At 37.6% G+C, this 25,365-nt stretch overlaps 1 long non-coding RNA gene and 1 pseudogene across 1 annotated transcript in view; both read left to right on the forward strand.

Annotated features, from left to right (window-relative positions):
- The window catches only part of LOC111742305, a 99,139-nt gene that overhangs the window by 2,833 nt on the left and 70,941 nt on the right, over nt 1-25,365 (forward strand). The gene's annotated exons all lie outside the window — the stretch shown is intronic.
- Nucleotides 24,373-24,491, forward strand: LOC111742359 (annotated as a pseudogene).

The following is a 25,365-nucleotide window of genomic DNA, read 5'->3' on the forward strand; positions in this document are numbered from 1 at the left end:
AAAAAACTAGCCACTGTGCAGATCAATTTCAAATGTCTGGGAGCCACCAGATTGCAACTTTTGGCTCAGAAGATGAAGCTCAAGCCACTTAGCTTGACACATAAACTTCTTCATGATTCTATCTGTACTGCCTCTTGCCTCGTTTCCTACTTCTCTTCAGACACGCCACAGATACTCAGCACTACGCTTTCTACTTTTGCCTGGAGACAAGTTGTTGCTTGGAATGTCCTTCCCTGATTGGTTAATTCTGTAAATAATTTATTCTTAAAAATCCATACCAAAGTCATCTCCTATTTCAACTCTTTCACAACCTTCTTACCGCCTTCCAACCAGGCAGGAATATAGTGTCTCATTTCTTTGGGTCTTTTTTTTTTTTTTCGAGCAAAGTACATAGTCATCTTAGAGAATTTGCCAGTGTCTCTTGTAACTGTTGGTTGCATGCCCATCTTCCCAGCTCATTATCAATGCTGTGTCTTTGTGTTCTTAGGACTCAGCTTAGTGTTTGGCTCTGGTTCAGTGCTCAGTAACAACTATTTGACTAGATGAATAAACAAATTCACTGTACACCACATCTATGTTAGATTTAATTTTCTTGCAAGATATCTTCATATTTGTTGCAATAAAATATTCTTAAGTGTGACACTAATTATCACTTACGGTGGTGCACAGTTTGAATGGTTTAAAACGTAGCTAACCTGTGTTAGAAGTAGTTATGTGTTGTTGACTTCTCAGGATGATACTACTCATTTCCAAAGGAGGACATCTGAAGTGGCATCCTTACTCTGAGTTAAAACGTTAAAAGTTAATGCAATAGCTTCATTCTTTGTTAAGGGCTAATCTGATCAAGCAGGACTAAGGAAGGGAGGAGGGATGATATGGGGACTTGTTTTTTACATTACTCTTTCCCCCAAACTGGCAGGATTAATAGAGGAGTTAAGACAAGGATGAATACATATGCTATATCCATTGACAGGGCAATAAAAGGCAGTTAGCTGTGATATTCTATTTGTATTTAAGTTTACAGTTCTAAGTACACTTCCAACCCCTCCCTCTGACCACCCAGGCCACTTGACATTTTTCTCATCTGACAGCTCGGAGATAGGAATTTTATAAATGTCTCTTTTGGGGTTAGTTTTAAAAGAAAAGAAAAGCGTGCTAAGTGCAATGGCTAAATTATGAATTTAATCAAACCCATAATTTAAATATGCCCCAAATAATAATAGGCTGCAAGCTTGTCAGGCTGTGCTGGGTCTGGTTTGTGTTACATGGTTTACAACAACAGAACCACAAAGCAGAGTCCTTTAAGTGCTTTTACCCATTAGCTTCATCAAGTAATTGCAGGCTTGTAGGCATCAATAACAACGAAGGTTGATACCTTGGGAGAGAGACGTGAATCTTTCCCCTTATAGATCTGGCAGGAAAGGAAAGTGCCGTGATGGATGCACTGCAGGCATGTGGGTGTTCAGAGCCCAGAGAAGGGAAGTAAGATGAGTGTACGAGAGTTTCTTTGACTGGCTTAAATGAACACCCCCTTCACTTTTATTTGGTCCCCTTGACTCATTTAGTGTTCAATAGGATCTCAGTAGGCTCCCTACCGGACGTCTCAGCATGCGTCATCTTCAGAAAATGCTATGTCTTGAAAATAAAAATAATAAAGAAAAAAAACTGGTAATGAGAGTGTATCAGATAGCAAATAGCAAGAAATGTCTTCCTAACTCAAGTCTAAGCAGGGAGAAAGACACTAGCAATGAAAAATACAGGCGAAAAAATATAACCTCTCTAAAACCAAGACTCCTCCCCTCCCCCAAAATCATTTATTGTGAAAAATTTTGTGTTCTTGGTCGACATTCATCTTGGAAGGTCACAGTTTTCTCTGGTTAGAAATGTTTATTATTATAAGTATTTATTACATTTCTGAAATGAACGATATCAAAATCTTTTGTTTAAGACAACTTTTAGGTCAGTAAAAACAGTAAATATATATCTAGATTAACTTTACATTAAAAATGTTGACTTTAGAGATTGAATTGCCAGATACTTTTTTTCTTGGGTGAAATATATTATTGGAAGTTTTCTCAGTGTTATTAAAATATACATTTTTACTGTATGTTCAAAATTTACTGAGGGCACCCGTAAGAGTTTGAGTTACCTCTTAAAACTAGTCTTGACTTGGAGGGGACACATTTTAGAGAAAGCAGACCATACTTAAAGCCATTTTTGTAGTTCTTGTCTTGAGCTATATAGAGCATTCCTCAAGGCTGTGAAGGAATGCTGGCTGCATATGACAATCACCTGGGGAGCTTTAAAATATGCTGATGCCCACCCTTTGCCCAGATATTCAAATTTAATTTATTTCAGTGGGTGGAATGGAAGGGGCATTGTGGGCCTTAAAAAAAAAAATTCCCCCAAGTGGTTCTGATAGGTGTTCAGAATTGAGAACCACTGGAATCATGAAGATTGGGTGACCCGCTGTTATGCGTTGAATTGTGTTCTCCAAAAAGATATATTGAAGTCCTAATCCCTGGTGTTCGTGAGTGCGATCATACTTGGAAATGGGGTCTTTGCAGATGTGATTAGTTAAAATAACGTTATATTGGATTAGGGTGAACCCTAAATTCAGTATGACTGAAACCCTTATCAGAAGAGAAGAGAAGAGACACAGAGAGACATAAGCACACAGGGAAAAGGGCCATGTGAAAACAAAGGGAGAGATGAAAACAAAGTTATGCTGCCACAAACCAAGGAACACCGAGGATTGCCAGTCACCACCAGAAGCTAGAAGAGACAAGAAAGGATTATTCCTTAGAGCTTTGCAGGGAGCATGACCTTGCTGACACCTTGATTTTGAATTTCTGGCCTCTTTTTTTTTTTAGAACGGCAAGAGAATAAATTTTTATTGTTTTAAGCCAAACTCCTGTGTGGTAGTTTGTTACGGCAGAGCTAGGAAACGAACATATCTTTTCTTCTCTGTCAGAAGTACGGCATGAACTCCTAGGAAAGATACTAAAAGGAAATTCTTCTTAATAAGATTTGTTAGATCTTTAAAAAAGCTTCCAGAAAGAGATTGGACTGTTGCCTGTTAAAATAGTGTGACCAACCATACCAGTTTTCCCAGGAGTTTTGGGGACATGGGACTTTTAGTTAGTGTTAAATCTAAGAAAGTCCCAGGTAACCCAGCACAAATTGTTTACCCCAAATAGGATGGAGTCTTGTCAGATCAGATTGTCAGAGTCCTGGACCACTGTAGCTACACTGATGTGGTTCTCTAAATTTGAATGGAACTTAATTAAAAGCAAGTTAAAAACAGATATTTCCGAACTACTCTTAGCTTTGGCATTTTGTTTCTAATATTGGACTCGTGTGATCAAGGCCAGTGTGCTTTTTTTGGAATTTCAAAAAAGGAAGAGCAGCAAGTTGTCAGATATCTTTCACCAAATGAACCTGCCAAAGGGGAGCAATTCTTCTGTTTCCTATCTATAATAGAAACCAAGAATCAGATATGGATTCAGGAGTCTGGCCAGCTGGACTCCTTTCAAGAAACACAAGATCATCCCAGAAGAGTCAAGACTTCTAATCCATGAATGAGAACTGACAGAAACCAGGACCCAAGATGAGTGAGGACACTGCTCAGGGCATCAAGTCTCATTAAAGAGCCACTCTTATGCCTTTTAGGTAAAACTGCCTTATGCTGAAATAGTCATCACAGGAGCCAAACCCCTTTGTCTGAGCTTTAAGATCCACCCTCCTCACACTGCATTTGCTTATAGGATGAGTTGTATTATACTTGTGTTTCCTTGTGTCTGTCAATCATGACACTACTGTAAGAATTTGCTAGGTTGGAACTATGATTTTAAAAGAAAAATACAACTCATATCAGTGGAAGAAAAATGCTGCTTTGAAATAATAGGCCATTCATTCTATTTAATGGAAAGTACAAACTTTTCTTTAGTTAGAAAGTGCTTTCCAATAGCAAGTGGCCTAGGCATTCAGGACAATATTCTAATTAAACATCTACTCCAACTGGGTTATTGGCAAAAGACAAAAGGTTTGCTTTCAAGGACAATCACATTTCAAGTGCTACATGGGGGGAAATAGTAATATTATGTTGTATATACAAGAGTAACTGTGGGGGCAAGATTAGAACAAAATCCATCCTATTTTTAATGTTCCACTTTTCTTTTTTGGTTTTCAAAATGACATTTAATATCATTTTGAAGAATGATCATAGGGCATTTCACAGACTCGTTGCGGGGACTCATAATTTTGGTTAAAAGTACTAAATTTAACCAGGCATTCTTGAGGACCAATACTTTTCTTTATTATTTGTATAGCTTTTCTATACCTGGTCATTTTCCCCTTCTCAAATAAAATAAGAATAAAAGGATTGACTCAGCCTCTGAGAAATAGTCTAAAGATGAACTAAAAGCTATAGACCACTTTTCAGTTCAAAAACAAAAAGGATTATTCATTCAGAATGCTGCCGTTAACTCGCAGCATGCAACTTCAAGGCACCCAGCCATAACTCCCCCACCAAATAAACGAGACTACTCACGCCTTTGAACTGGGCTGGCAGCTGCACTGATATTCACAATTCTGTCTGTTGCTCTCTTTTCGTAACATGTGATTCCAGATTATGAATCTCTTCCTCACGTGACAAAGCCGTCTCTATCTTTGTTCTTTTTGGCCACAGTGGTTTTGGCCACAGAGGTGACTGGGGATATACTGACTGCCATGGCAGCCTCATTAGGAGAATTCGTTACTTTAGACACCTTCATCGATTTTCTACTGGCTTCTGTTTCTAAGAAAGAATAATTAATGTTATGTCAGAAGGCTACAGAATGTTCTTCAAAGCCTTTCCTTTTTCTGAGCAAGGGATAGTGGTGGAGACAGTATTTATATCTCTGATTTTCTGGCCAAAGCTGCCAATATTACTGAATTTTAGATTCCATTTGAACTTGGCTTTATGAAATAAAAAAAAAAAACCCTCTATATTTAAAAACCATTGCCACAAAGTAATAGATAAGTCCAAGGCAGGTTATCCTGTCCTAGCACACAACTTAATAAATAAACCAGGCAACTCTCTGCATACTCATACTGATTTTTCCTAAGAAATTTATTCTATTCAGTCTTTTAATTTCCCCAGTGTTCACAGCCATGCTGGCATTTTCAAGAGATAAGCCCACACACATTTTCCTTAGGAAAAAAAAAAAGTTAGACTCAAGCGAAATATGTTCTGTGGTAAATCATTATTTTCAAGCAGTGCCCTTTGTGTCTTTGTTTTTCATATTATCAAAGGGATGACTCTTAATCCTGTGAAGAGCATGGCTGCTGATTATGCCAAAACTGGAGCTGTCTTAACGTGAACAACTGATTTCCTCTCCCTAATGCTGGTGCCAGCCATTAAACGCCACCCAAGAGGATTTGGGGAACCCAAGTCTCCAAAGCAGAAGCAAAGGGAAAGGCTTGTCCAAGATTACTTTAGTTAATAAGCAACTAATAATAATATTAATTTGCATAATACTCTCCTTTTTAGCAGTGCTTTCACTGTGAGAACCAAGTGGTATCACACAAAAAATGTTTCCAGTTGCATAAGCTCAGAGACTAATTGATGCCCTTGCAGCAATGAGCATAACATCTCCTTGATGGCAGAGCCACTGAAGGCCTGGTTTGGGCAGCTAACTCTTCTTCTGAGTATTCTTTTTCTTACCTTCCCTAAGCAAGATCATTCACACTCTTTCAGTGATTTGAATTGAGTTCTTAAAACTGCTCCTGCCAATGACAAAGTTACCTGCCAGAGCAGAAAGAAAGAAACAGTAATAACAACAAAAATAAAATCTTAAATTACGCATTATCTTCTTTAGAATGGGCCCGTGTTTGGGGGCTGGATTGTGGGTATCAGTGGAAGAAAGTGGAGGAAGTGGAGGTGTTCATGTAAAAAAAAAAGGCTCAGCAACTTCTTAAGTTAAACTCTATGATTACCGTACAATTCAGCAAGTCTCCTAGGCATTTACCTATGAGAAATGAAACATATGTTCCCCAGAAGATTGGTAGAAGAATAGTCTGTGCTCTGAATATTCATTATAAGCTCAAACTAGAAATAACCCAAATGTTCATTAGCAGGAGGGTAGGGAAAAAAACTGTAGTATGGTCACATAATAAAATAATAAAATACAAGTACACACTACATGGATGAGCCTTGAAAACATTATGTTGCATAAAAGGAACCAGATGTAAAATGGTACATACTGTATGATTCCATTTTCACGAAGCACTAGAACGGGCTCATCTGTGATAACAGAAGTTAGAACAGTGGTTGCCTCTGGGCAGTGGTGGGGGAATTGGCTGGAAGGGGCATGAGGGAACTTTCTGTGGCGATGCTTTATATCTTGACTAGCATTATGATAACATGGATATGTACGTTTGTCAAAACTCATCAAATATACACCTAAAGCCCACACATTTAATTATATGTAAACTATCTCAATTTGAAAAGAGGGAAAAAATGAATAAAAAATCGTTCAGATTTTCTGGTCCCTGATTAATGTAGCAGCAGTCAGCTCATTAGCAGATCATTGCAGTGTGGAAAAATTTTGTTCTCAACCTAATGGTTTGTTTAACGTGCTCACCAGGAACTCTTAATCCATCAAAAGGTTTTTAAGATCCTAATAATTAGTTTTAGTAATGCAGGAGGACACACAGGCACAATTCATCTTTTTGCCAGGATTGACAGATGCTATTTTGATAAGAACAGGAAACATCAGTTCAAGTAACCAGCCATTAGACCAAAGTGGGGTTTAGGTGAGTAGAATCTTTTAATTCATTGAGAGTTGATAGGCTGACAGTTGGACACACATTTTTTTTCTTTATTCTTTGTCTACAATACTTTTATATCTAAAATTGCTCAAGTTACATGTATCTCTACTGTACTATACATTTTGCTTTTGAAAGTTGTGTCTGAAAACTCTACTTCTGGTGCTTTGACTGATAGGAACTACATACACAGGGCACATAGTCCCACCTTGAGCAGATGGGATCAGTCAGTCATTCTCTTAGAGTCATGAGAATTAAGGAAATCCAGGAATAAAGAACTAGAGGCACAAACAAGCTCCGGCTGTGTTTAAGTTCCAGATTTGTGAGTCTAGGAGTCTCAGGAACTTAAGAGGAGACCTGGAGATACTTACATGTTCTGTGGACATGAACCATCATAATTAAGAGTGCTTTCTCTTTAACACTTTTAAAAAATTAAATTTCTTATTTAATACTTGGCTATACTCATCTCTGAGATCAAATTATATATATTTGGGGACTCTATTGGGCTTTGGAAGATTTGCTAGGCTATTTTATTTCCAGTTTAGTACATAAAACCATTCATTTGTCTGTTCAGGAGTTTCATTTGGAATTGCATGTGTGAGTTGAAAGCCAGACAGAAACTAAATTACAGCATATGCAGAATAGACCACTCAGAAATGGAAAATGCATATTTTCAGTTGACTTTCTCAGGTAGCAGTATGTGGGAGCAAAATATTGTAGTTTACAATAAATATTTTGCTCCCACTATTATTTTGTTAAAGCTCTAAAAGTTGTAATCAAACAGCATTGATGGGATTGAGTGGCAGAGAAAGAGGAAGGGGAAGGAAAATTCGATCCAGATGGCAGTTCATTGAGAAACATGTGGGTGGCTCTTGGGAGCTGAGCTGAGTTCTCCTTGTTGGGGTAGAAAAGTAAGGAGGGAAGGGGACAAGTGAAGACACAGGAGGTGACACTAACTGGAATACACAGAGAAGCAGTCAGTGGATAGGCAGAGGCAGGTTGAACACCAGCAGAAACACCAGCACTGTGCTAATATTTATAAAATGAAACCATTGTGGTAATTTGTTGCACAACCAACTTGTAATTTCAGGTCATTCAATATTTTTAAGCAATAATAACTTTAGCAGTAATTCTAGGAAACTAAAGGAATTACAATTAGCGAAATTACCCTTAGAGAACCAAATTATTAAAACATTTGAATAAGTAATTCCTAAAACTTAAAAATAATTGAAAACATGACATCTATGCAATAATTCACAATAAAGTTAAAAGGGAGTTTATGATTTTCCTGAGTGGAACTGGTTTGCATTTGGTTACACTGATGCTTGTTTTTATTACAAGTCCTCATAAGAAATAATGAAATACCTGTTAAGAATTCTAACACTATGAAAGCAAGGCAAATAATACAATTTAGTGACTTCAACAGGTTTCAAAATATGTAGCTTATTTTATCAAGGTGTAAGTTATTTAAGACTAACACAGTATTCAGTATGATAACATGAGAATAGGTTTGTGTGTGTGTCTTAAATATTTTTTTTTAAAAGCAAAATATTTATGTAGAGGAAAAGATTTAACAAATCTTTAAAGAACAAATAGTTCCTATCTTATTAAAATGTTTAAAAAGAAATTTTAAAACATAATTTATATACAGGAAAATGCACTAATGTGATGTATATAGTTATTATTTTTTTGCATACATAGACACTTATATATTCATCACTCCAGAGAATACTTTCATATATCCTTTTATAGTTGAAACCCCTTTACAGACAAAAATTATCACTATTCTGATTTCTATCACCATAGGTTAGTTTTGCCTTTACTTGAACTTTATAAGAATGGACTCACTTTGTACTGTTTTGAGTCTGACTTTTTTTGCTCAGTATGATGCTTTTTAATTCATCTATGTTGTATCAATGGTTTGTTCTTTTTTATTGCTGTGTGTTATTTTCTTTTTGGCAATTTATCCATTATCTTGTTGAAAATAAGATAATGGGTTGTTTTCAGTTTGGGGCTATGAAGAATGGAATTGTTATGAGTATAGTGGTATTTAAGTCCCACCCTGCGGATGGTGATTCAGTAGTTCTTGGCCCTTTTTTAAAGCACCCCGCACTCTCCATACCTCCTTCCTACTGTGATTCTGGTTATTGGTCAGGTTTGGGAACTTCTACCCAAGATAGCAGATGCCAAACATAGAATATAATTCAGAGACACAAATTATGACCTCAAAAACAAAATGTCCATAAAATTCCATTCTACAAGCTAAGAAGCTTTATTTTAATGGCCACCAGTGTATAACTGTTTTGCTAGTTGTCCTGAGGTGGAATTCAACTTGCCCTTTGCCCATATTGCAGAGCCCTAATATGGGTTCTGAAGGCTCAATCTGCAATAATGAGGAAGGGGGACTTATTTTACTTCCTGCTTGGAATGGGAGTGCCTTGAGAAAAACACCTTGTTTGTCTTCTCCATGCATAATTTCAGATGCCTTGTTAGCCGCTGATACCCCTTAGGGAGGTAGTGATAGACTTAAGTAGCTATTGTTTCTCTTAAGGCTTCTTGGAGCTTTGTGTCATATTTGTGTTTTCTAGAGTACCCCCTGTCATGTGGGTACAACTTCAGGCTTTGTCTTTGGAGTCCTTCCAGGGCATTTTCTAATGCCGCAACTGCTGCCAGGCCTAGGCAGGAGTGTGGGGCAGCCAGATGCTGCTACCCCTAAGTCGAACCTTGTTCTGGAGGAACTCCGTGTGTACTGCATCTGGGGATCCTTTCCAGTCGCCCTCGCCTTTGGTTTGTTTAACGTGCTCACCAGGAACTCTTAATCCATCAAAAGGTTTTTAAGATCCTAATAATTAGTTTTAGTAATGCAGGAGGACACACAGGCACAATTCATCTTTTTGCCAGGATTGACAGATGCTATTTTGATAAGAACAGGAAACATCAGTTCAAGTAACCAGCCATTAGACCAAAGTGGGGTTTAGGTGAGTAGAATCTTTTAATTCATTGAGAGTTGATAGGCTGACAGTTGGACACACATTTTTTTCTTTATTCTTTGTCTACAATACTTTTATATCTAAAATTGCGCAAGTTACATGTATCTCTACTGTACTATACATTTTGCTTTTGAAAGTTGTGTCTGAAAACTCTACTTCTGGTGCTTTGACTGATAGGAACTACATACACAGGGCACATAGTCCCACCTTGAGCAGATGTGATCAGTCAGTCATTCTCTTAGAGTCATGAGAATTAAGGAAATCCAGGAATAAAAAACTAGAGGCACAAACAAGCTCCGGCTGTGTTTAAGTTCCAGATTTGTGAGTCTAGGAGTCTCAGGAACTTAAGAGGAGACCTGGAGATACTTACATGTTCTGTGGACATGAACCATCATAATTAAGAGTGCTTTCTCTTTAACACTTTTAAAAAATTAAATTTCTTATTTAATACTTGGCTATACTCATCTCTGAGATCAAATTATATATATTTGGGGACTCTATTGGGCTTTGGAAGATTTGCTAGGCTATTTTATTTCCAGTTTAGTACATAAAACCATTCATTTGTCTGTTCAGGAGTTTCATTTGGAATTGCATGTGTGAGTTGAAAGCCAGACAGAAACTAAATTACAGCATATGCAGAATAGACCACTCAGAAATGGAAAATGCATATTTTCAGTTGACTTTCTCAGGTAGCAGTATGTGGGAGCAAAATATTGTAGTTTACAATAAATATTTTGCTCCCACTATTATTTTGTTAAAGCTCTAAAAGTTGTAATCAAACAGCATTGATGGGATTGAGTGGCAGAGAAAGAGGAAGGGGAAGGAAAATTCGATCCAGATGGCAGTTCATTGAGAAACATGTGGGTGGCTCTTGGGAGCTGAGCTGAGTTCTCCTTGTTGGGGTAGAAAAGTAAGGAGGGAAGGGGACAAGTGAAGACACAGGAGGTGACACTAACTGGAATACACAGAGAAGCAGTCAGTGGATAGGCAGAGGCAGGTTGAACACCAGCAGAAACACCAGCACTGTGCTAATATTTATAAAATGAAACCATTGTGGTAATTTGTTGCACAACCAACTTGTAATTTCAGGTCATTCAATATTTTTAAGCAATAATAACTTTAGCAGTAATTCTAGGAAACTAAAGGAATTACAATTAGCGAAATTACCCTTAGAGAACCAAATTATTAAAACATTTGAATAAGTAATTCCTAAAACTTAAAAATAATTGAAAACATGACATCTATGCAATAATTCACAATAAAGTTAAAAGGGAGTTTATGATTTTCCTGAGTGGAACTGGTTTGCATTTGGTTACACTGATGCTTGTTTTTATTACAAGTCCTCATAAGAAATAATGAAATACCTGTTAAGAATTCTAACACTATGAAAGCAAGGCAAATAATACAATTTAGTGACTTCAACAGGTTTCAAAATATGTAGCTTATTTTATCAAGGTGTAAGTTATTTAAGACTAACACAGTATTCAGTATGATAACATGAGAATAGGTTTGTGTGTGTGTCTTAAATATTTTTTTTTAAAAGCAAAATATTTATGTAGAGGAAAAGATTTAACAAATCTTTAAAGAACAAATAGTTCCTATCTTATTAAAATGTTTAAAAAGAAATTTTAAAACATAATTTATATACAGGAAAATGCACTAATGTGATGTATATAGTTATTATTTTTTTGCATACATAGACACTTATATATTCATCACTCCAGAGAATACTTTCATATATCCTTTTATAGTTGAAACCCCTTTACAGACAAAAATTATCACTATTCTGATTTCTATCACCATAGGTTAGTTTTGCCTTTACTTGAACTTTATAAGAATGGACTCACTTTGTACTGTTTTGAGTCTGACTTTTTTTGCTCAGTATGATGCTTTTTAATTCATCTATGTTGTATCAATGGTTTGTTCTTTTTTATTGCTGTGTGTTATTTTCTTTTTGGCAATTTATCCATTATCTTGTTGAAAATAAGATAATGGGTTGTTTTCAGTTTGGGGCTATGAAGAATGGAATTGTTATGAGTATAGTGGTATTTAAGTCCCACCCTGCGGATGGTGATTCAGTAGTTCTTGGCCCTTTTTTAAAGCACCCCCCTCTCTCCATACCCCCTTCCTACTGTGATTCTGGTTATTGGTCAGGTTTGGGAACTTCTACCCAAGATAGCAGGTGCCAAACATAGAATATAATTCAGAGACACAAATTATGACCTCGAAAACAAAATGTCCATAAAATTCCATTCTACAAGCTAAGAAGCTTTATTTTAATGGCCACCAGTGTATAACTGTTTTGCTAGTTGTCCTGAGGTGGAATTCAACTTGCCCTTTGCCCATATTGCAGAGCCCTAATATGGGTTCTGAAGGCTCAATCTGCAATAATGAGGAAGGGGGACTTATTTTACTTCCTGCTTGGAATGGGAGTGCCTTGAGAAAAACACCTTGTTTGTCTTCTCCACGCATAATTTCAGATGCCTTGTTAGCCGCTGATACCCCTTAGGGAGGTAGTGATAGACTTAAGTAGCTATTGTTTCCCTTAAGGCTTCTTGGAGCTTTGTGTCATATTTGTGTTTTCTAGAGTACCCCCTGTCATGTGGGTACAACTTCAGGCTTTGTCTTTGGAGTCCCTCCAGGGCATTTTCTAATGCCGCAACTGCTGCCAGGCCTAGGCAGGAATGTGGGGCAGCCAGATGCTGCTACCCCTAAGTCGAACCTTGTTCTGGAGGAACTCCGTGTGTACTGCATCTGGGGATCCTTTCCAGTCGCCCTCGCCTTTGATAAACCCCAGCTTTTTAAATGGCTTTTTGTTTTGTTTTCCCCTCTCAAAGAATATATTGTGTCCCTCAAAATATATTTCATTGTCACTTGCAAATTTTGAGTTGTAGAAAGCAATTTATCTGCCTCAATTAAGGAAATAAACTGATGTTTCTAGGTTTTCCTAATTTTCTTTTTCTTACTCAGTATTCAGAAGGATTCTAATTTCTTTTATTTTGATGAAACATCAAAATTTCTTAAGATATTTTTCTGTCCAAGTATGATTTTCAAATAAATTGATGTATTCTTTTTCTTCCTGTCCAGATGGTCACATTCAAAACTGCTATGTCATTCCTCTAAGAGACAAAGCAGCGGATTCTCATCGGTGAGCTGGTCTCATAATCTCAAGAGCTCCTTTCCGATCAATGGAATCAGTAGCCACTGCTTGCGACCTGAGCTAGTTATAATTGTAAAGTGGCTGGTGTTCACTGGTTTTTGATTCAGTGTGTATTTTACCTCCTTGAAAAGGTAAGTCATGCCCACAAGAAGATCCGATACTCATTAACATTAAGCTGCAAATGGCTGTGAACTTTAACATACAGCCTTCGTGGAGCATTTTGCATTTTCACAGTAATTGTACCAGATCAGTAGTAGGATGTTGGTTTTCAGCCAACCTGAATATTCTTAGGCTGAGTGGAGCTCTATCATCTAATATGAATAGCTGTCAGAGCTGTGAGGCCTTCTGAGGTATCTCTGCTAAGTAAGGGCTCTACAGGATATTACAGATATTCAGAATTTTGGAGACTCTGTGGAGAGTATTCTATTAGCACTCTAGGGAAAGAATCTATTTTGAGAGTCAGTTTTCTTCCTTGATGTTTGTTGTTCATCTCTTGTAGATGACTGGCAAATGTAATGTTTTTCCAGGTCTGGGAGAAAACCTAGCCCTGACTCTCTAATGGACCCCATTACAGATAAATGAGAAATAAAAATTGCCAGACTTGAGTTTCAGTCTTTGCTCCTTAGTTGGGGAGCTGGCAGTTGTAATGAGGGATAAGAGGTAATATCTGGAGGAGCCAATTCTGGTTTCATTTTGTGCTTCATTGCTCAACTAAATTCTGTGCTGCCGGAAGTAAGGTGCCTCAATATCCCTGCCACGCGAGGATTCCATTCTGTTTGCCATTTCTACAGAGTCCATTCCTTCAAGGAATGTTTCTCTTCACTGTGCTCCTTCTCAAATTAGGACACAAAATTTTTTATTATTATTGCTGCTACTGGTTCACATTAAACAGTACTTTAAACTTTCCAAATCATCTCCATATTGATTATCTGTTGATTCCTGAAGATGGGGAAATGAGGCAGAGCGATGTTAGATATCCAGCTCAGCCCTTACAGATAATATGGCAGGGTCACACTCAAACGTGGGTCTTCTCCCTTGGCATGTGCCTCTGAACTGTAGACCAGCATGTCTTCTCCATTGTAATCTAGGCCCCATGAAAGTTCTTTATGTGTTTGCATGAAGATTAGAATGTCAGAAGATGCTATCTGGGTCTTAAAAAAAGTAAAACAGGGAAAAGAGAGAAAAAGGGGCTGATTAGTTTCAAGAGGCAGCTGAGTACAGTGAAATGAACATACGGCTGGGGTTAAATATTAACGATAAGAACTAGTATATATTGCGTGGTTTCTGTGCACTAGGCAGTGTGAAGTCCATGTTGACATTTTCAATTAATCTTAACAACAACCCTATGATGAAGATGTTATCATCATCCCTGTTGTGTAGATCAAGAATTAAGGCTTAGGGAAAGTTAAAGAAGTTGCCCAAGGTTACACGGTTAATAAGTGCTGGAGCCAGGATGAAAAGCCCAAGTTCTTAACCATCATGCTCTACTGCTTCTCTTTATTTGAACCCAAAGTCTACTTGGTTTTGGTCCATGTTTACCAAGAAGAAACTAGGCTAGCCAGATTTTATAAATATAACCTCCTCGGGACACTTATATGCTGACCTTTATTGAGGACTTACTATGTTTCGAGCACTTTGCATGTATTAACTCATTTAATCATCATAACAATTTTTAAGGATGGTATTATTAAAATCTCCATTTTACAAACAAACAAATACAGCCCAGAGAGATTTAGTACTTGGCCCAAGGTTGCACAGCCAGCAGATAGTAGAGTTGGAGTATGAATCCAAGTCGTCCAGCCTCAATGTCTAAGTTCACAACCAATTCTCCTGTACTGACTCCAAGGGAGTGGGTTTTAGGAGCCTGTCCATGTAAGTTCTTCCTGGGAAACCACCTACTCATGGTGTGATGGCACATGTGGTATCTGAGCCTGCAAGTCCAGGAAATATTAACCTAAAGAATGTCACCCTGTGAGGCTTTGTAGGAGACAGCCTGCTGGTTTTCCTGGAGATAACCTTGGGACCAAATTGGCCATATTTTAAAACACTCCACACATGCTCTTTGAGTGCAAATTATGTATTGCAGATGCAGTGCTGCAAGGTCCCAGAAGGAGATCAATGTCAGGAAGGCCAGTGACAGCTTCACTTAGGTGGAAGTATTTGAATGGAAAGGGAAGGGATGAGGCATGAGGAGAAGATGAAGTAAAGGTGGGTGGGGGTAGGGGAGATGGGCATGGAAAGAGAGAGGTCACCTCAAGCAGAGGTCTTTGCTTGGGAGAAGTGAAAACTGGTGAGCAGGTAAGGAGAGGCTGGACCATGGAGAGAATGAGAGCTGACAGTTAATGCTGGAGATCATAATATGCTAATGTCAAGAGGAAAGGGGGTGTTCAAAAGAGATGCTTCTAATAGGAGAGTCTTGTGTGTCTTTTTGGAAGGCAAGTCATTTGCTTAAAGGTATGTTCAATAGAGTAAGTTTAGAAATTTGACAATAGAAATACAGAGGTTGAAATGCTGGAAATGTCTTCATTTCATTTCATTTCTTTTACCCTTTGTCATAGGGTTATGACTTTTCTGAGGTTAAACCAGGAGGAAGAGAAAGGTCCAAGATAGAAATAGAGGTATCCTGAATGCCCAGGCAGAGAAGAGCCACCCGCTTCACCTTCCTTGGGGAGGACCTTGCTGGGTTTGTGAGCCCATTGTTTATATCAAACTTCATATTTATTTGACAAGTGAATATTTATAGTTTTGTATTAATTTAGTTCTAATGGGTCACTAGCTCCTCACCTCTAACTCTTCTGCATCACTCCCAGGGGTCCACTGAGAGCTGCTCATATTCGATGGAGCACTGTGTATCTTAGGGCTTCTAAAGGGAGACCCATGGGAAGGACCTGCTCAGGGACAGTTTGCATTTGTGCTGTGGAGGAGGGGACATGTCGTTTTGTTTCTGAAATGAATCAAAGACAGCGTGCTTACCTCTCCTCTCAGCATGTTGCTGGAAGGCCAAGATGTGGAGCCAGGGCCCACTTCTCTCTCCCATTCTTCCGTGTTCCTTTGTACTCATAGAGAATCAGAATCTTTTTGGAAAGAACATGTAGACCTATTAGAACAGCCATCTCATAATTTTATGGTGTCCTTTCACCTGTCTATTGGCCCCTTTGCAGTCTTTTAAATTTTTTTTCAGGCACCTCTAGGTCTATGCAGTCTTTAAATGTTGGCTTCTATCTATCCAGGCATCTAGCCTCAGCCATCTCCTCCCCACCTCCTACTCACTCTCACTGTGAACGCCTTTAGAACTATGCCTTCAGCTACCACCCCCATGTCCATGACTTCCATGGCTGTTTCTTCAGTCCAAACTGCTCCCCCAAAGTATTGCAGAGTAGGATAGGCAGTCAGAAAAGCTGATTTCCAAGCACCACAGGGAAAAGTCACCTTCGTCTTTTTCAGGGACATATAGCAACTTCATCTTTGTCTTAGCTATAAAATAAACGGCCACGATTATTGGTGTGTGGGTGGTGGGGGTGACGGATGAGAAAAGGGAGATGAATCAGTGGGACTTCATTTCCAGTGCTGGAAAGACAACAAATTCCTGCTCTGCTGTTTGCAAAGGAGGCCATTGATTTTGCTCAGGTAGGACATACCCGGGAGTTTCCATCAATATGTTCCCTGATGGAAAGTAGGTCAGTGGGTCACCTTGCTGATTCTGCCTCCTCCTGAAGAAGGCCCACTGTGGCAGAAACTAACCAATCGACGAAATGTTAGCTCTAGAAATTCTTTAATAAACATTTAATCTGCTTTCCCACAGCATTTTCCAAAGTAAACACTGTTTATGAAGTATGACACACACATATATAAGTATGTATATTTTATATATACATATATTAGCTTGATGAATTTTTACCAAATACACATACTCATATTACCATCACTCAGGTAAAATAAATACATTACTACCACCCCTTACACTTCTCTCTTGCTCTCTCCCAGTCATTACCCTTTCCAAAAAGGTAACTTATTCTGTCTTTATGTAAGATTTATATAAATGGATTCACACAGCAAGTACCCTTGGTGTCTGAATTCTTTCTTTCAACATTATATTTTAAGATTTATACACATTGTTATGGATAGCTGTACTTAATTCATTTTCATTCTGAATATACCATAATTTATTTATCCTTTTTGCTCTTGAGGGACATTGCTACTGTTTTCAGTTTCTGGCTATTTCAAATAATGTGTCATGAATATTTCTTCTAAGAGTCTGGCACATATTTCTGTTAGCTATATAACTTGCAGTGGAAATGCTGGGTCAAAGGATATGCCTGTCTTCAGATTTAGTGGACAGTGATAAACTGTTTTTCAAAGTGGCTGCACAAATTTGCAGCTATCCCAGCAATGATGGAGCATTTTCATTATTCTATATCACCATCAACACTTGGTATAGTCTGTTTTGAAACAGACAAACAAAAAACAGCTGATCTGGTGGTATATAATGACATTCCATTGTGATTTTAAAGTGGATTTTCCTAATTACCTATGATGTCGAATAGTGTTTCATAAGTTTATCTGTTATTTGGATGTCCTCTTTTATAAGTCACTTGCCTATTCTTTAAAATTGGTTGTTGGTTTTTCTTATTGATTTACAGTTTATTATATATTTGAAATATAAGTCCTTTATCAACTATATGTTACAAATATCTTACCTTTCACTCTTCTAAAGTTGTCTTTTGATAAAGAGAATAATGTAGTCTTCATTAATGATTTTTTTCCTCTATGGTGCTTTTTGTGTTCTGTTTAAAAAGGGTTGTGAAGATATTTTCTTATGCTGTCATTTAGGTACTTTATTGTTTTATCTTCCACATTTGGATCTAATCTATCTGGAATTCGTGTGTGTGTGTGTGTGTGTGTGTGTGTGTGTGTGTGTGTACACATATGTGTGCGCATATGTATGTGTATGGTACGTGATAGAGATTAAGGTTCATTTAAAAAAATATGGATATATCATTTACTCAAAAACCATTTAGTATGAAGATCATCTTTTTCCCTACCATGTTGCCAGTGTTGTAGGTTTTCAAGATTGCTGTGGCTACTGCAAGCCCCTTGAATGTTCATGTCAATTTTAGAATCACCTTGTCATTTCCATTAAAAAAAAAAAAATCAGTAAAGACTCTTGATTGGGATTGCATGGTATCTACAGGTCAATATAGAGGAAAACTGGAATCTTTGCAATGTTGAGTCTTGCAATACTTAGGTTTTCTTAAGTACATCTAAGTTTTCTTTATTTTCTCACAGTAATGTTTTGTTGTTTTCTGTATTGAGTTCTGAATGTCTTTCATTAGATTTATTTCTTGGTATTCATTTTTTTTAATAAACATTATTTAAAAATATCACATTAAAATTATTTTCAAATTATTTTTTTATTTTTGGCTGTTATATAAAAATACAATTTGTTTTTGAACCTATATCAGTGACTTACTTATTAATTTGAATAGATCATATATATTCCTTTAGATTTCTCTATTATGTCATCTGTGAATATTGACAGTTTTATTTCCTTCCTTTTAATTTCTTATATAATTTTTTTTCTTGTTTTGTTTCATTGGATAGATCAAGATTGAATCAAAGTGGTGATGACTGACATTCTTGTTACATTCCAGATCTTAGGGATAAAGCTTTCAATATTTCATCATTAAGTGTGATATTGTAGGTTTTAAAAATATACCCTTCATTAAATTAAGCAAGCTCCTTTCTATTCCTAATTTTGCTGAACTCATTTTTTTATGAATGCATGTTGAATTTTATCAGATATTTCTGTCTCTATTTACTGAGATGAAGACATGAGTTTTTTCCTTTATTCTATGAATGCGGTAAAAGCCACATTTAAATTGAATTAATGTTAAAACACTAAATCAACCATAGGTTTTTGGAATAAACTCAATTTGATTGTGATGAACTACCCTTTTCATATATTGCTAAGTTCCATTTGCTTAGAATTTTTGCATCTATATTTATAAAAGAGATTGACATATGTGTTTTCGTTTAATATCCTTGTCAGATTTTGTTATCATGATCATGGTGGCTATGTGAAAGGACTTGGGAAGTGTTCCCTCTTTTTCTAGTCTGTAGGAGACATTGTGTAATGTTAACATAATTTCTTTTTTAAATATTTGGAAGAATTCACCAATGAAGTTCTCTGGGCCTAGAATTTTCTTGTGGAAGGTTTTATTTTTATTTATTTTTATTTTTAGTTTTTTTCCTAAAGGAACTTAAAAATTAAAAAAAAATTTAAATTAAAATTTTAAATTACAATATTATATTAGTTTCAGGTGTACAACATAGTGATTAGACATTTATATACCTTACAAAATGATTACCCTGATAAGTCTAGTACTCATCTGACACTGTATATAGTTATTGCAATATTATTTATTGTATTCCTTATGTTATACTTTACATCCCTATAATTATTTTGTAACTACCAATTGTACTTCTTAATCCCTTCCCTTTTTATACCCAATCCCCAAGCCCACTCCCATTCGGCAACCATCAAAATGTTTTCTGTATCTATGAGTTTCTGTTTTGCTTGTTTGTTAATTTTGTTCTTTCGATTCCCACATAGGTGAAACATATGGCATTTATCTTTCTCTGACTTACTCCACTCCGCACAATGCTCTTTAGGTCTATCCATGTTGTTGCAGATGGCAAGAATTCATTCTTTTTTATGGCTGAGTATTATTCCATTGTATATGCGTACTACTTCTTTATCCATTCATCCATCGATGGACACCCAGGTAGCGTCTATATCTTTACTCTTGTAAATAATGCTGCAATGAACAAATGAATTCAAATGTCCCTTCAAAGTAGTATTTCAGGTTTCTTTGGAGAAATACCCAGAAGTGGGCTAACTGGGTCCCGCTTTGTCTCTTGTTATAGCCTTTGTTTTAAGGTCTATTTTGTCTGGTATAATAAATATTGCTGACTCAGCTATTTTTGTTTGTTTCCATTTTCATGAAACATCTTTTTTCCATCCCTTTGTGTGCATCTTTTGACCTGAAGTGGGATTCTTGTAGGCAGTATATGTATAGGTCTTGTTTTCTTATCCATTCCTCTACCCTATTCACTTACATTTAAAGCAATTATTGCTAGATTTGTAGTTATTGCCATTTATTATTCATATTTTTAATCTTTTTTTCTTTTTTATTCTTCTTAATAAAGTCCCTCAAACATTTCCCATACTACTGGCTTGGTAATGATGACTCCTTTAGCTTTTTCTTGTCTGGGAAGCTCTTTATCTGTCCTGTGATTCTGAATAATTGCTTTGCTGGATAGAGTAATCTTGGTTGTAGGCTCTTACTTTTAACCACTTTGAATATTTTGTGCCAAATCCTTCTGGCCTGCAAAGTTTCTGTTGAGAAATTAGCTGACAGTCTTATGGGAACACCCTTGTAGGTAACTAACTGCTTTTCTCTTGCTGCTTTTAAGACTTACTCTTTGTCTTTAACCTTTGGCATTTTAATTATGATGTATCTTGGTGTGGGCCTCTTTAGCTTCATCTTGTTTGGGACTCTGCATTTCCTGGGTTTGTATGTCTATTTCCATTGCCAGATTAGGGAAATTTTCAGTCAGTATTTCTTGGTGTAAGTTTTGAATTCCTTGCTCTCTCTCTTCTCCTTCTGGCAAATGTTGGTATGCTTAGTGTTGTCCCAAAGGCTCTTCAAACTATCCTCAATTGTTGAATTTTTTTTTCTTGTTGCTATACTGATTGGTTGTTTTCTGACACTTTATCATTTAAATCACTGATTTGCTCCTCTGCTTTATCTAATCTGTTGATTCCTACTAAGATATTCTACATTTCAGTTATTGTATTCTTCATTTCTGACCGGTTCTTTCTTATGTTTTCTATCTCCATTATTATGTATTTTATTTCTCTGCTAAAGTTCTGAGTTCATCTACTCTTCCCCTAAATTCATTGGCATCTTTAGAACAAGTGTTTTGAACTCTGCATTTAGTAGTTTGCTTGTCTCCATTTTCTATAGTTCTTTTTCTGGAGTTTTGTTCTGTTCTTTCATTTGAGTCATGTTTCTTTGTCTCCCCATTTTGGCTGCCTACTTGTGTTTGTTTCTATGTATTAGGTAGGAGTACTCTATCTCTGGGTCTTAGTAGACTGGCCTTATGTAGTAGGTGTACCGTGAGGCCCATTGGCTCAGTTTCCCTGGTCACCTGGGCCAGGTGCTCCAAGTATGTCCCTTGTATAGGTTCTGTGTGCTCTTTTGTTGTAGTTGAGTCTTGGTTGCTATTTGCATGTTAATGGGAGAGATTGACTCTCAGGCTGAATAGTTATGAGGACTGGCCAGTGATTACAACGGAGGAACTATTGGGTAGAGGCTGACCCTGTGGAGCAGGATTTGCTTTAACAGTGCTCTGATGCCTGCCCAGTCTGCCATTTGGGTGTGTTTTACTTGATGTGGCCCCGGTGGTGCTCCAGCTCAGACCAAAGCTGGCCACTGGGTATGCATACTGGAACTTCCTGGGAAGGGGGCACCCTGCTGCAGGTGAAGTTTAGCTACAGCCTGTGCCCTGCCAGGGGCCACCTGGCATGAGCCACCAAGCAATCCGTAGATGTGTGCCACCCACACTGGGTTTAGATGTGCCTTGAGAAGCCAAGCTGGAAGCTGAGGCTGGCTGCTGCTAGTGCTGGACTTGAGGCTGCTCAGCAAGAGGTATGGGGCATGTGGAGGCCAGATGCTGCTTATTTACATTTTGTGAAACTTTGAGAGATTTTAGAAAATCTGCAGCAAGAACTAAGACAGGCCATTTGTATAGAAAATCCATTGGAAGCGGCAGGGTGGACCCGCATGTTGGGAGGGTCGAGGTCTCAGGGAACCACCAGTGTTGAGTGATGAGTGTTGCAGACTCAGATATGGTGGCTGCCTTTGTCCACAAGCTGGGCAGGGAAGTGCTTGACAAAAGAACAATGCCCTCTGCCAGCACTTCTGTCTGGGAGAAAGCTGCCCCTCCAGCCCTTGCCCTGAAGCCAGACAACTCAATTCCTCCCTGTATGTCCCTGGCATCTTTTAAGGTGCTGCCTCAGAGGTGGAGCTCAGAGTAAGTGAGTCCAATAGCATGTATGTCTCTCGCAGTCCCCTTAAAAGGAATGTCTGCCACTCCAGCCACTCTCTGTCTCGGCCACAATCTCTACTGGTTTTCATAGCCAGAAGTTGTAGAGACTTCTCTTCCTGGCACTTGAGCTCTGGGTTGGGGAGCCTAGTGTGGGGATGGGACCCCTTGCTCTTCTGGTGGGACCTCTACAGTTGAGATAGCCCTCCCAATTCTCAGCTGCTACATGTGGGTGTGGGAACAGCCCATTTTGCATCTCTGTCCCTCCTACCTGTTTCGAGGTAGCCTCTTCTTTGTGTTCCCAGATGTAGGATTTTTGTTCAGCTAGACTTTAGGTGACTTCCAATGATGGCTGTTCTGTAGTTGTAATTTTGATGTGGTTGTGGGAGGAGGCAAGCACAGAGTTTACCTACTCTGCCATCTTGACCAAAATCCTGTTTTAATTTTTTTTGATGCAGCTTTTTATTTTATAATAATAATATTATTATTTTATTCTTTATTTTTCAATTAAAGTTGACATTTAATATTATTTTATATTAGTTTCAGGTATACAGCATAGTGGTTAGACATTTATATAATTTATGAAGTGATCTTCCTGATAAGTCTAGTACCAACCTGGCACCATACATAGTTATTACAATATTATTGACTGTTTTCTTTATGCTATGATTTATACCCCCATAACTTTTTTTGTTATTACCAATTTGTACTTCCCCCTTCACCTTTTTTACCCAGCTCTCCAAATCCCCCTCCCATCTGGCAGCCATCAGTTTGTTCTCTGTATCTATGAGTCTGTTTCTGTTTTGTTTGTTTATTTTTTTCTTAAATTCCACATATAAGTGGAATCGTATGGTATTTCTCTTACTCTGCCTGACTTATTTCACTTAGCATAATACCCTTAAGGTATGTCCAGGTGGTTGTATATGGTAAGATTTCATTCCTTTTTATGACTTTTTATTCCGTTGGATATGTGTATCACATCTCTTTTATTTAATCATCCATCCATGGAAACCTCCGTTGCCTCCATATCTTGGCTACTGTAAATCATGCTGGGTCCATGTGCACTTGAAAAGAAAGTATATTCTGCTGCTTTGGGTGCAATGTTCTAAAGATATCAATTAAATCTATGTAGTCTAACGTGTCATTAAAGGCCACTGTTTTCTTGTTGATTTTCTGTATGAGAGGCCTATCTATTGATGATGTGGCATTAAAGTCCCATTGACTGTATGCATAACTGTCGATCTCTCCCATTATGTCCATCAATATTTGCTTTGTATATTTAAGTGCTCCTGTGTTGGGTACATAAATGCTTACGAGGGTTATGTCCTCTTGTTGGATTGATCCCTTTATCATTATGAAATATCCTTTTTTTGTCTCTAATTATAGCCTTTGTTTTAAAGTCTAGTTTGTCTGATATAAGGACTGCAATCTCGGCTTTTTTTCATTTTCATTTGCATGAAATATCTTTTTCTGTCCCTTTACTTTCACTCAGTCTGTGTGTGTCTTTTGATCTGAAGTGAGTCTCTTGTGGGCAGCATATGAATGGGTCTTGTTTTCTTCCATTCAGCCACCCTGTCTTTTGTTTGAAGTATTTAATCCATTTACATTTAAAGTAATTGTTGCCAGGTAGTTATTGCCATTTTAGTATTCATATTTATGGGGTTTTTTTCTTCTTCTTAAAGAAATCCCTTTAAAGTTTCTTGTTCATCTTGTTTGGGACTTTCTGTACTTTCTGGACTTGTATGTATATTTCTTTCATTCTTGGAAAAGGTTTTTCATAGATTTCTGGTGAAATTCTCCATATTACAATTTATTTTCATAAGTATATTAAATAATTTCAATATCTAATAACTCCATTATCTGGATTGCTGGTAGGTCTGTTTCTATTGTATTTTCACATGTTTCATGTTTACATTTTTAAACATTTAATGCCAGACTTTATCACAACTTACAGATAATCTGGATGATATGTTATTCCTTGTTAGAGGAGGTCATTGAGAGGATGTGGTCACTGGTTGTTGTAGGAGTGGGACTTGGGCAATCAGAGGCTCTTCACCCCCTCCCCTGTGCTTGGAATGTGTGTTCCATTCACTCTTTCCACAGCTGAAGCCATTTGGAGGATGCAACCTTGAGACAGTAAGGTATTGTCAAGACCATCTGGATGGTATACATAACTGAATCCCATTAGGGCCTCTGTATAAACTTTGATATTCTGGCAGATGCAGATATCTACTCATCTTGTGCTGCCCAAGACATGCCTCATAAGTAAGTTCCTTTGTTTTTTAAAACTTCCACCTACCAGTCTACAGCAATGCTACCCCAAATAAGCCTGATCCCATCTGATATCAGAAGCTAAGCAGAGTCAGGCTTGGTTAATATTTGGATGGGAGACCACCTAGGAAGACCAGGTGCTATAGGCGTAAAAATAAAAAAATAAGGGATTGTAAGCTGACAAGGTCCTTGCAATCTGTGAGGTCAACCAAGGGTTGCCTTGCCTAAAGACAAACAAACAAACAAACAAACAAATAAAAACTGCCACCTACCAGTCTGAAGTGGTCTGCCACTTTCTTCAGTCTCTCCTTGCCCTCTGTGTATGGGGCCCACTTTTTGATTTCACCCCAGAAAGCTCCTGAGGTTGCAAACCTACATTTCTGTAGGGAAGATTTTTTTTCAGCCAGCAGTTAGACTCTGTTAAAGTGGGGTAGATCACCTTGATCCAGTTAGTGAAGAATACAGTTTAAAGTGGATTTCAGTCCTTGTGACAGTTGGTTTATTTATCTCACCTAGAGTACAGGCTTTCAGGGATTTGAAATGAAAATTGGGTGTTTATGAGTGCCATTCATCCTTGAGAGTCCTGAGCTCCACATTTTGTCTGCTATATGCAATGCTTGGATTTTTACTTTCTTTGCTCCAGTTTTCAACTTTGCTTGTTGTCCTGCACAACTTTGAACTTGACAGATGACTCTAGGGAAAAGCTGTGCAGATGGTTGGGGTCTTGATTTTGTGATTTCCTTTTCTCTCGTACCTTGGCTCCTCAAACCTTGGTTGAAATCTTTCAGTTACTATTTTTTGCTCAAGGATCTACCTACACTAAAAATTGGAAAATGCTGCAAGGAGAAAGCAGTGGAGAATATCAGCATGTTTACCTTCTCCCAGGGATCTTGGTTTGATATAAGTAACCTTGACATAGTTAGAAGTAATAACACCTTCCTCCTTTGGTATTTTGTTATTTCTCTGAATTAACACTTACTAATTTTGTTTAAAACACATCTCTGTCTTCTTAGATGATGAACT

This window comes from Pteropus vampyrus, unplaced genomic scaffold, assembly GCF_000151845.1.
Source record: "Pteropus vampyrus isolate Shadow unplaced genomic scaffold, Pvam_2.0 Scaffold91, whole genome shotgun sequence".
Lineage (NCBI taxonomy): Eukaryota > Metazoa > Chordata > Mammalia > Chiroptera > Pteropodidae > Pteropus > Pteropus vampyrus.